This window comes from Lonchura striata, chromosome 4 (assembly GCF_046129695.1).
Source record: "Lonchura striata isolate bLonStr1 chromosome 4, bLonStr1.mat, whole genome shotgun sequence".
Taxonomy (NCBI): domain Eukaryota; kingdom Metazoa; phylum Chordata; class Aves; order Passeriformes; family Estrildidae; genus Lonchura; species Lonchura striata.
The window spans coordinates 9,273,052-9,285,132 of NC_134606.1; the positions used below are offsets into that span (position 1 = coordinate 9,273,052).

A 12,081-nucleotide genomic window follows, 5' to 3' on the forward strand; every position below is an offset into this window, starting at 1 on the left:
ACACTGCCTGCATGGGGCTCCCTATGGATACAGGACACACGGGACGCTGCCTGCATGGGGCTCCTTATGGATACAGGACATACGGGACACTGCCTGCATGGGGTTCCCTATGGATACAGGACACCTGGGGCAGTGCCTGCATGGGGTTCCCTATGGATACAGGACACCTGGGGCAGTGCCTGCATGGGGTTCCCTATGGATACAGGACACCTGGGGCAGTGCCTGCATGGGGCTCCCTATGGACACAGGACACACGGGACACTGCCTGCATGGGTTCCTTATGGATACAGGACACACGGGACGCTGCCTGCATGGGGTTCCCGATGGACACAGGACACACAGGACACTGCCTGCATGGGGCTCCCTATGGATACAGGACACACGGGACACTGCCTGCATGGGGTTCCCGATGGATACAGGACACACGGGACACTGCCTGCATGGGGTTCCCTATGGATACAGGACACACGGGACACTGCCTGCATGGGTTCCTTATGGATACAGGACACACGGGACACTGCCTGCATGGGGTTCCCTATGGATACAGGACACACGGGACACTGCCTGCATGGGGCTCCCTATGGACACAGGACACACGGGACACTGCCTGCATGGGTTCCTTATGGATACAGGACACACGGGACACTGCCTGCATGGGGTTCCCTATGGATACAGGACACACGGGACACTGCCTGCATGGGTTCCTTATGGATACAGGACACACGGGACACTGCCTGCATGGGGCTCCCTATGGATACAGGACACACGGGACGCTGCCTGCATGGGGCTCCCTATGGATACAGGACACACAGGACACTGCCTGCATGGGGCTCCCTATGGATACAGGACACACGGGACGCTGCCTGCATGGGGTTCCCGATGGACACAGGACACTCGCAAAGGAATGTCACCGTTTGTAGCTATGCTACAACCTCCTTTCTCCCCGCCCCTGGTGACTTCCATGCAGGCACCTGTGTCAGACCCTGCTGCCAGTCAGAACAAAGCCGCTGCCCAGGTGACGTCCTCTGGGGCTGCAGCTTCTGGAGGTGGTGGAGTCACGCTCCTGAGGTGTGTAGGGGAAGGCTAGCGGCACTCCGTGCCAGGGTCTGGCTGACACGGCGGCTCTCGGCCATAGGTTTGACTGGACGACCTGGATCCAGTGATGCTGCGCCAGGTGCGGGCAGACCCAGCAGCGGCCGCTCAGCGCCCGCCGCCTGGCCGAGCCGAGCGGTGTCCGGGCCGGGGCCGGGCCCCGCAGAGCCCGGCCGCCCTTCCGGCAGCCCCGTGAGGGGCGGCTCCCGCCCGCGGCTCCCGCCCGCGGCTCCCCGGCGGCGCCGGCGGGGCGGGCGCGGGAGGCGGAGCGGAGCCGGGCCGGCCCCGCAGGTGAAGGAAGGGGCGGGCGCAGGGCGCTGACCGCGCGGGGACCCGCGGCCGGCGGCGGCTGCCCGCGGAGCCGAGCCGGGCTGCGGCGGAGCCGAGCCGAGCCCCTGTCCCGGCGGCGGCTGCCCGCGGAGCCGAGCCGGGCTGCGGCGGAGCCGAGCCGAGCCCCTGTCCCGGCGGGAGCGGCTCCCCCCGCGCCCGCCGCTCCCGGCCCTCTTCCCTGAGCTGGAGCTGCTGGAGGGCGCCGGGAAACTCCTCAGGTGAGTCACGGGAGCCTCGGGAGCGCCGGGCCGGCCGTCGCAGAGCCCCAGTGCCGGCGGGGAAAGCCGCGGGGAAAGCCGGCGGCCCCCGGCGCTCCTGGGGGAGCCGCGGCTCCCGCGGCTCTGCGGGAACGGCGGGAGGACGCCTCGTGTGTTCCGCTCCGTGGGCTGACGCCTTCACTTCGGTGCCGCTTTGCTCACCTGCAGGTGGGAGGTGGGATGGAGTAAAGTCACCGCTGTGGGTCCGCCCGTGGGGAAGGGAAAGGCTCCTCTGGGGGCAGAAAAAGGGTGTAGCTGCTTTCCTTTGGAGAGGGAAGAATCAAAGAGCTGTATTGCCCACTTGTGTTGAGCTGTGGCTTTGGTGTTGAGTTTGGAGCATCAGGATTAATTTTCTAGGATGTTTCCAGTGGTAATATATATAGGTTAAAAGATGAGGCACGACTTTTTAGAGTTGAAACATAGGAGTGAAACATAGGGTACAAATGCATTATGCAGCATTTTCTTCAGTGATACTGTCTGCTTTAATCTTGGATGCCCCCTCTTTACTTGGGTTGCATCTGTCACTTAAGTCTAGGTATGAAGTTCGTGTCCATCTGCAGATGTAAGTGCTCTGCCTCTGGGAGCAGCAGAGAGGACAGCTGGCATGTGCTTATTTAATTGTCAGCTTTTATCCCCAATACAGACTGAATGCTGCTATCCCAAGTAAATTGAGATAGTGGATAATTGTTTCCCCTCCTACAGGGAAGGCCTGTCTGCTAAGACCAGTTTCTGGAGTCTTTATGCTGACAAAATACAGGTCAGTAGTGGGACTGAACCAGCCTCGTGCTGTGTCTAAATTCATCATTACAAGTGCAGTAGTTCCTGAGTGCTTGGTCTGGCTGCTCATTGAAGTTTCCTCTTGGAAATTAAGTTGCATTAAGCTGGTATGTTTCTTACTACAAGAAGCAATTTTCCACTTTTTCTCTACTCTAAGGGTTAGCACATCACAGTTTATGAATTAAATTTAGATCTGAATAATTATACACCTCTTCTGGTTATTTTTGCTTGAATTCATACAGGAAATATAGGGCTGAAGCCTCTGTTGTTTATTTCCTTCATGCACCTCTTTCATGCTTTAGACAAAAGCAGAATCAACTTGCTATTTTTCTTCTAGGCATAACATATTTCTTTCCCTTCCTGTTGCAGTATTTTACAGCCATCTTGCTGTTGCAGGAGAGCTGATTAACTAATACCCCTTGCCAATATTCCATTACTGAGGAGTCAGTAATGGGTCAGCTTAGTGGTAGGTTAAATACTGCTTCCTGTTTGTAATTTTGTTGTTTTAAAATCTCCCAGCTTTCCATAAACTTTTCCACAAAGTATGACAGCTTCATGCTAAAAGGTCCAGAAAATAAAGAGCTTTTTAGAAAAAAGGTATAAAGGAGGGAGATGTAGACATGACAGTTCTGGAAAGGGTTAAAGAGTTTGTAGTTATCAAAGCAGTAAAAAGGAGCACACCAAGGTAAGTTCCTGCAGAAACCTCAGGCAGGGCTGAGTGAGAATTGCTGTGTTTGAGGCCAATCTGACCAGCTGAATCTGTAAACTCTTGCAGGCAGATGATCCCCTCGTACTTTGAAAGCCAGATTTCCAAGTTAATATTATTGCTAAGAAATTTAGCATGCCTACAAAAAATACAAGATAGGGGGCATGAACAGTCTTGTGCAATTTTTTAAATAGATGTGAAGCAGTCTCCTTTGATAGAAAATCAGACATGGCAGACACTTTGGTAATGAGTGCTAAGTAGAAATGGAAATGCCTTAAGAAGCATTAACTTCTGCTTTACGACACCGAAACACAAGCATGGGTGACCAAAAGGCACATACATATTTGTCATTTTACCTGTAGGAAAAATGCCTCTGACACTCAAACCTGGTGGCTGCAGTGTTACTCTTTGCCCCACAGCCTGTGGGTCGTTGGTGCATTTATTGCTCTGCATTACAGGACTGCAGGAATAGAGAGGTGTGTGTTTAACCTGACAGCACTGACTTTGTGTGGTGCATCTTCCAGCCTGTTTGGCATGGGATGTTAGACAATGGGTACCTTATACTTTTGTCAGACTATCCAACAGCTTCATGAGTTGTTTGGAATGTGCAGCATTGTGTCCATTAATTGTTTCTGGCTTAAGCCCTGATCTTAAAAGTACTTGCAGATGTAAGTAACTCTACTATTTGTCAACTTTTAGTTTGTGTTACTGAAGGATCAGGATCTTGACTTGTTTATACTTCTACTGGACCTTGCAGGAATGTTCAGAGAAGCTCAGACTTGCCGTAGCATTAATTAATAGCTCTGTAAGGAATGGTGAGGACTCCTGACAGCTTCTAGGCAGCAGCCAGGATAAATTGGTTTTGTTTAGATTTAAAAATATTAGTTGATATAATGATTCTTCCATAATGTGTTTTGTCTTCTAATAGGGATTTTTTTTATGGAAGGGAGTGAAGAACCTCTGTGTAGCTAAGCATTCTTCTGGCGTTTTCTCTAAGGTAAATTTACTCCATGAAGGCATTTCCTCATAACATGTTTTCATGATTGCCTTGGAGCAGTGTACTGTACTGTTGTGGAACAGTGTTGGGAAGGGAGTTTGAGAGTATAGAAATCAGGGGAATTTAAGGCAGCCTCAAAGGTAATCTGAGGCTGACTCATTTCTGTAAATATAGTACTAAAGGAAATGTGTATTTCTTACAGTTATCACATGTACATATGTCACGTCTGTTCCTCCAAAATTTATGAGCCATTGCTAAGTCTTGTTAATCAACACCCCTCTCCTCCTATCAATACTGCTTGCTTTATGCTGGAATGACTATATGAGTTATGCCTTTTGTGGTATGTTGAGGGGAGAATTGAAGACCCTGAAGTTTTGATCAGCATAACTGCACTGGGTATGGTTGTTAACTTTAGGAATTATTTATCATGGTTTATATTAAAAGCATATGTATCTCTGGTTTGCTTGCTTCAGATGACTAGCCTGGAGGACATATCAGAATTTCTCTGCACTGTGCTTTTTAAAAGCAATATAGTGCCTGCAGTATTTCTCCAAGATCTGTTTGAAGTTTTTTTCAATCTTGTCTCCTGTCCATACGCTTCTATGTTGAATTTCTTAATTTTTGCTTACAAAGAAAGGGAATTGATGAGTTTACATTTAATCTCACACATGCAGGACTTTGAAAACAATTTTTCTCAAGATAAGGGATTAATTTAGAGCAAGGCAATAGTTATGGGAGAATGCAGGGACATGAATTCCTATGGAAACAAACCTAAATGTTGTTCTCCCCCTATTGCAGCATACCAGCATAACTGAAATAATCTATTTATTTTGTTTGTGTGCCAGCTCATTTCCTATAATGACCGAGTTCTTATCTCTTCCAAGGTGGCTTTATTGCAGTAGTTATGCATATCTGAATATCTTTGGCAGAAAGGTACTTCAGGATGATGTACAGCACAAGAAAGAATTACAATCACCCAGAAATCAATCTTTGGCAATACTTATAGCTTCAGCTCCTGCAGACTGTGATTTTAGGAGCAGAGAAGGGAACAGCTTGCGTGCCTATTGAGAGGATTCCTCTTGTGGCTTTTTGCTGTAGTCATGGGCTGGTTTAACCAGGCTAATTCAGGAACACCTAATGCGTAGCTAGTACACATTACACTCTTTCTAAAGTACTTCTGACAAATCTTAACTTCATGGAAAGTGAACATTTTGGATCTGTCTCCTAAAACAGCTGTAAAGAACTGAGCTAGATAGATGATGTGAAATAAATTAGTGTGGCTAAATTTAGGAATAGCTGCTTGCTGGATTTTGTTGCTGGGTTAATTTTCATGTCTGCAGTTGCCCTGAGGTAGGGAAAGTACACCTTTGCTTCCTTACAATCTTTACTTTCTGGAAAAGCCACAGGTAAAAAACTTCAAGTAGTCCAGGGAGTGCTTGTTTTCATCCTCTTAATGTCTGAAAATTCTCACTGTTCTGCTGGTTATGGTTAAAGCTTTCTGGATTTTTATTTTCTTTATGCCAAGCTATAACATCAACTGACAAACTGTACATCATTAATCATGTATTATCAGAATCACTTCCATCCTAATGGAACAGTAGGTACATTTGAATCATTAGGTCTGCTCTCTCTTCTAGAAAATGCATATGTCTCTAATTCCAACCCAGCTCTTCTAGTGTTAATTTGGCAAAGAAGAAACTTCCCAATTCAAACTGGCTTTATATCCTTACATTTAAAAAAGATAAACACTTTGCTCTTAGTTAACCTTTGCTCTACCATTCTGCTGTAACTTAGAAAAACACAACATTTGTTGGTCATGGTAAACCAACCATGGGTTTCTTGGGTATCTTAGAGCAGGAATACAGGAATTTGGGGTTCTTTATATTTTGACTGACTGATTTATGTAGGTAGTGCTACTATATGTGGTGGTGTGTAAGCACTTAAGGACTTTGTTAATTCCTGATTGTTCCTCATTACTCAAAGTGGATTTAGGTGCCTACAGAGACTTTCACTCTCTTATTAAGCATTTAGAAAAATTAACACCTACACATACATTCAAGATCACTTCATGAAAACGAGAGTGCTCCATGTAAACAGATTATGGCTTTTGTTGCTTGATGTAGTGGACATTGCAACTAAACTTTGTTAATTTGTACAATATCTTGTGCATGCACAAAGGACTCATGTAAAACTCTTCTTTGATATTCTTGATTGTTTCAGTGCAGAGACTATATTGCAATCCCCAAATAGGAAAATTATTGAACATGTTTAACCAAGACTCTTATTATCCCTTCAGCTTTGCTAAATAAATGAGTGCAGATTTATGCCTTTAATCATGAACTCACTAGTAAGGACTCTTCAAATAAGAAATCCTTCAAGCCAGATGTTTTCCTCTAAATAAGAAAATGGAATTTCTATTGGAGCTCATATGAGAGCAAAAACCGAGTGAAATATCAGTCTTCATTTTTTAAAAAAATCTGGTAGCTATGCTGAGTACTATTTAACTACTTTTGGGGAGTACAAAACCCCTGAAATGTTAGAATTTCTGTTGATGCTAGCAGAAGCACTGTACAAATATGCAAAGGTCTTGAATTAGTTCCTAGGAAGAAGACAATGTCTGTATTTTAAGCAAGCATTTATTATTCTTTTTCCTCCCATGTGCCTGTACTGTATATTTAAGCCTTTCCTCTAATGGGAAGGGTAGCATGCACTTTAAAAAAAAACAGAAACTAAAATCCCTCACCATAGTAGCTAGGGCCTTAAAAAGAAGCAGAGGAGAAACAGTAATGTGTACACCAAAAATTTACCTAAATATGCTGTTCTGAGAGTTGGCTGTTAGTATTCTATGTTCGGATTCATCTCCTGTCTTAACTGAGTCGTCATTTCTCAGCACCTGGTTTAAGACAGGTTACCAAGTTCCAGTGAAGGGATTAGTCCCAACTTGCTGTAGGAAAGCAACCTGTATTTGGAGTTGGAATGATATTCCTCATTCTTGCTTCTGGCAGTGCTTGGAAAGAAAGGACTGGGAGGCAGTGGCACCCATGTGCATGTCTGGAACTGTTGTTAGCTCAGAGATCTTTCTTTGTCCAAGTGTTGACAAAAGAGAGGATGGGAAGTGTGCTGCAAGACTCATCATGAAAGGTGATTTGTGCATAACAGACATGACTAAAGGCAAAAGATTTCTCATTTTGAAGTGTAGCCAAGTAAATAAGAGGAGAGCAAATTGTAGAAGGAAGTAGGAGAATTTAATATCCCTAAGCTTTGTACTTGTATGGTCAAGAAAATGAAACAAAAACGTACTGGGTGGTGGAAATAGAGTCTGCTTGAATGGGTTCTCTCTCTTAAAGGACAAAAATGTGAATTTAGATTAGACTTCAGTGCACTGAACTGCATTGTAACTCAGTGTAAATATACTTTCTCACTGTTCAGGTTAGCCAGCTGAACTACATCTTTTGGTGTAATTCTGCTGTAACAGATGGATATAAGGTCAGGTTTAGTTTAGCTGGCAGCATTCCTATTTAGGTAAACCATGAACCTGTGTTGTGCAATTTAATAATTAATTGTTAAACAAAAACAAAACTTAATTCTAAATGCTCTTCAACTGAAATGACAGCTTCATCTTTTATTATCATTGAGTTTTTAATTTAAAAATATGCAAAGTGAAAAACAGGAACCCTTGGAGAAGGGAAATCTTACTTAACATGTCAGTTCCCATTTCCATGTTCAGTTCTTCTCCAGACAAATAAGCTTCCTACTCTCCAGCAGACCTTTACTCTGCTGAAATCAGTCAGTGAGATGACTTTTTCTTTACTAATGCAGCACTTCAGGACAGCATCTCAGATCCCAAAACAGATTTTAGTAAGTGTAAAAACATGTTTTACTAATTTTCATTTTTCATGTAATAATGGCTTAGTAATGAAAAAGGAAGAAGAGAGGTGGATGTAGAGTATTGTGTATACCTGGGTCTTGTCTGTGAAATGTCTTGTAAGACAGAAAAATAGTGGTTTTGTAGGAAGCTTTGTTTCCTTGTTCTAATTTTAAATTAAGCTACTGTAGCGGCAGACATTAATCATGATTCTGGAAACAGTTGTTTTTACAAATATAGATTTTTAAAAATACTCACAGAATTAGCAGTTATATTTTTATTTGTGGTTTCTTTCAATATCTTCATGTTAATCTTATTGCAAGTCAAAATCTCTTTGAAATGGTCCTTCATCTCATATTTTATTAGCTCTTACGTGATTCTACAAGACTTACCTTACTTCTAACCTCAGCTTGGGTGACTGACAATCTCTCTATTGGTGTATTTGTAAAAACTTGTTAAAACTCTACTATAAAATTAAAATCTTTGGTTTAAATTCCACCTCAAACTCTACCTAGTTCCCCTTAACTTCATCAGAAATTGCGTGCAACCAAGTGCTGAGGTTGGTGTTCAAACCAGACCATATTTACCCTTCAGAGCTAGTTCCTGTAACCAAGCAGCACAGGCTTAAATTATTAGTCTCTAATCTTGTGACAACACTACTAAAAAGAGTAAATCATTACCTTGATGTTGCATAACAGTTATTCTATTACAACATATCACATAATTGTTTTTTACTCCTAGACCAAGCTGGAGCTCTGAAGAAACTTCAGTTCAATGCGTGAGGACTGCAGGACAGGTATTTCCTCAAGTGGAGCATCTCTTATCTCAGAGTACTGTGGTATGGCTGAACTCTGGGTTTGCATTACTTGAAGTGTAATGTCTCCTAAACCTTTTACACAGACCTGTAGTCACACTGTTTTCACCAAACGTGTACTGAAGTCAGCTTCTGGTATTCCTTATAGTGATAAAACTACACCTTAGACACCTCAACTCGAGTAAGAGCTCCCATCTTTCTTTCTGTTCTGTTTTGTACCTATTCCTGGAAGGATTAGCTTTTTTTTTTTTCTGTCAATGATGTAAAGAGAAATTTAGCACAAAGAAACATGGACTATGAGCCTACAGGTCCTACTGGCAGATGAAAAACTTATAACTAGCTAATTCAAAACTGATCTGTAAACTTGACTAATCAAAATAAGGTACTTTGAACTATGGGTGAAAAAGTGACCTGACTTGCACAGCTGCTGAACATCTGCAGCTGTTAACTGCCTTTAATCAGTCAGGTTTAAACATTCAAGCTTTCCACTGTAATTTTTCAGTCAGCTAATCAGACTCCACTGTGGTGCCAGGTAGGCATGTTTCCAAAGCACTGTGCATTTTAAGTGAGTGAAGTGGGATTTGTTTATACAGACTTTTGTATATGTTCTGTGGGGAAATACAATTTCTGCTGTCAAAGTGGGTGTACCAACATACAGGAGCAGAGGACAATCAGTCCTCTGCAATCTCTGCTTGGTGTCTAGGAAAGAATCCTTACCTTCAGTATGTAACTGGAGCCTTGCATTAGGACTCATCAGAATGTTAACTAGAAAGGCTTTTCTGAGAAGAAAAAACACCCATTGCAGGAGGGGCACACAAGTCTTGCTATAAGCTTAGTAGTTTTCTTCCTCCTAAAAAGCTGGAAGAAGAAAATGATCTTGAAAAAAAATAATGAGGTTATAGGGAACAGGGTTGTCATCCTGGGTTTAGGAGAGCCCAAACAAATAATAAGATGATGCATAGTCTGGCACAAATGTATTCCACTCCCACCATCCATCAGCTTGTGTGGGTATTCTTACTCAGGAGTAAATTAAGCATGGCAGACTGCTGAGATTATGCTAGATAAATACTTGTTGTGTGGCTGTGCAGTGGGGAAGGATGGGAAATTTGGAAAGAAAGAGGAATATTTTAAATGTACTCTTCATGTTTAAGAACATGAAGAGGAGAACAGAGTTGGATAGCCAAACGATTCTCTAGCCACATAGAGGAAATTACTGTATTTGTGGGACGCTGTTATGGGAAGAACTCACAGTGAAATTTTTTTTCCTTCAGTACTCAAAGCCTTAGTGAGTCATCTGTCTCCTGCCTTCTTCTCCCTGCTCCAAAAAAAAAAAAAAGGGAAAAGCCCTTATTTCTGTCCCTTGGCAAATGGCACAGCTGTTGTGCAGAAGGTTGTAGTAGTTCAGAATGCCACTGAGCCAAGTGCCTGACGAGGCCAGTTGAGGCATTGTCAGAGGGATGTGTGGATGTGTTCAATCTCATATCTTTTGCTTTGAGGTGCAGCTAAGCTTTCTCACAATGATGGAAACAACACTGATAAGATGGAATATCATGTTTGCAGAAGCATACAGTACTAGGTGATACCAAAGTGATTAAGTCTGGAAGCTGTCTGTCACGTTGGCACAGTGCCTGCTGTGCCTCTGCTGCCAGGCTGTTTCTCCATGGCTGCACAGCATCCCCATTCCTTCAGTGGACAGCAGTTGTGTTTGTTCTCCTCCCTGCTGGCTGGTGGCTTCTCTGCTTTGTTCACTGGTCCTAGAGGAATGAGAGGACTGCCAGGAGTAGAAAGATGTGCTAGTGGGAGAGAAAGGTGTCACAGTGCTGCTGATGCCACCTGTGCACTTGCACTCATGGATTTGGCTCCCCAGCAGAGTTGGGTTGGCAGGTGGCAAGGGCTTAGTGACAAATCTGTTAATTACTAAAGATGTACTAATTGCTGTTCTAATGGGCTACAACAGTGTCATGGTATTTAAAAATTACTTGGTTGTAGGAAGCTCTCTGCTGGGCAGCTGAACTGGGAGCTGGGTCTCCTGAGTTAGAGGTCTTGTTCCAAGGGATGTGTCAATAACTTGATTGACAAACTTTGCTTATTGAGAGGACAAGCAGAAAGGATTTGCAGCAGTGTCTTTGCTGTGAAATCTAGCAAACAGAAGTCTTTTGGATTGAAGCTCTTAGTTTGGCAAATTTACACATTTCCCTTCTTTCCTGGAGTGTTCTCTTCCATTTTAGATAGCAGGAAACATATTAACTAGATGCAGCTAATTAATCCTTGTTTCTGTGCCTGCACCATTTCTGTCTTCCTAGTCAACATACTGAGTAATTTGCCTGCCACATATTATTCATGCTCTTTAATTTTTGTAGCCCTTGGGAGATAAAGTGCATGGCCTTACCAGAATTTTGGTCTAAATGTGCTTGCTAATCTATGCTAATTGAGAAGGTATGTGGAAGAAACACACCTGACACATGAATCAGGACTTTGAAGTGTCATTCTTACAGAAATGAGAAAGCTGTCTCCCCCCACAGTCCTTAGTAGCTCTACAGCTACTATGGCATTGGGCAGAGTTCCTTTCCCTTAGTTTCTTATTGTTGAAATTTTAGAGTTTTGAGCAACTTGAAGGCAAAGACCACATATGAACTTGGCCTGATACTCAGCTGTTAGTCCACATAAAAAGCTGGTATAAACCTGATGTGTTCATAATAATCCTGTTTTAAGAAGAGAAACTGTATCACTATTCACTGTTTAACCCTAGTGACCTACGGTCTAGTGGGTTTATGTTGCACATTTCAACAAAATTGCACATTTCAGCTCCCTCTAGAAAAGAGGGTGCTTCTATTGGAATGAAAAGGGCTGATGGTAGTGTTCTGTAGGGCAGCCAAAATGTCAAATGAATGGCAAGTTTTGGGGAATAGATTCCTTGTGATTTCTAACTGAGCAATTTGCTGTCCAGCCAAGTGGAATGAAAAATAATAAAGAAAACCAATACAGCATTCCAAAGGAGCAAAAAAAAGGAGTTTTAAAATTCCAAGGTATACGACAGGTAAGAACTCCTCCTCAACAATTCTCTTGTCCTTGCTGACTAAAGGATTATTTTTCCACATCCAGTTAAACTATAACTAGTGCAGTATTTGCACTTGATTGTACTGTGCCAGCTGCTGGTTCTCGGGTAGACTGCACAGGAGAGAAAGTGGTACTGGAGCAATGGCTCTGACCTACAGTGATTTTGTGATTATATCAATCTTTGCT

General features: G+C 43.4%; 1 protein-coding gene across 4 annotated transcripts in view; it reads left to right on the forward strand.

The window, feature by feature from the left end:
- Window positions 1-1,504: 1,504 nt before the first annotated feature.
- The window catches only part of SH3BP2 (SH3 domain binding protein 2), a 36,408-nt gene continuing 25,831 nt past the window's right edge, over window positions 1,505-12,081 (forward strand). Inside the window, exons 1-3 of one of the 4 annotated variants that reach the window (XM_021550699.2) lie at window positions 1,505-1,640; window positions 4,091-4,159; window positions 8,766-8,862. The gene's annotated coding sequence lies outside the window, so the exon portion shown is untranslated. Of the gene's footprint in view, window positions 1,641-4,090; window positions 4,160-7,981; window positions 8,018-8,765; window positions 8,863-12,081 lie in introns of those variants that run through there. The other 3 variants (XM_021550697.2, XM_021550696.2, XM_021550698.2) reach the window with 3 other exon arrangements.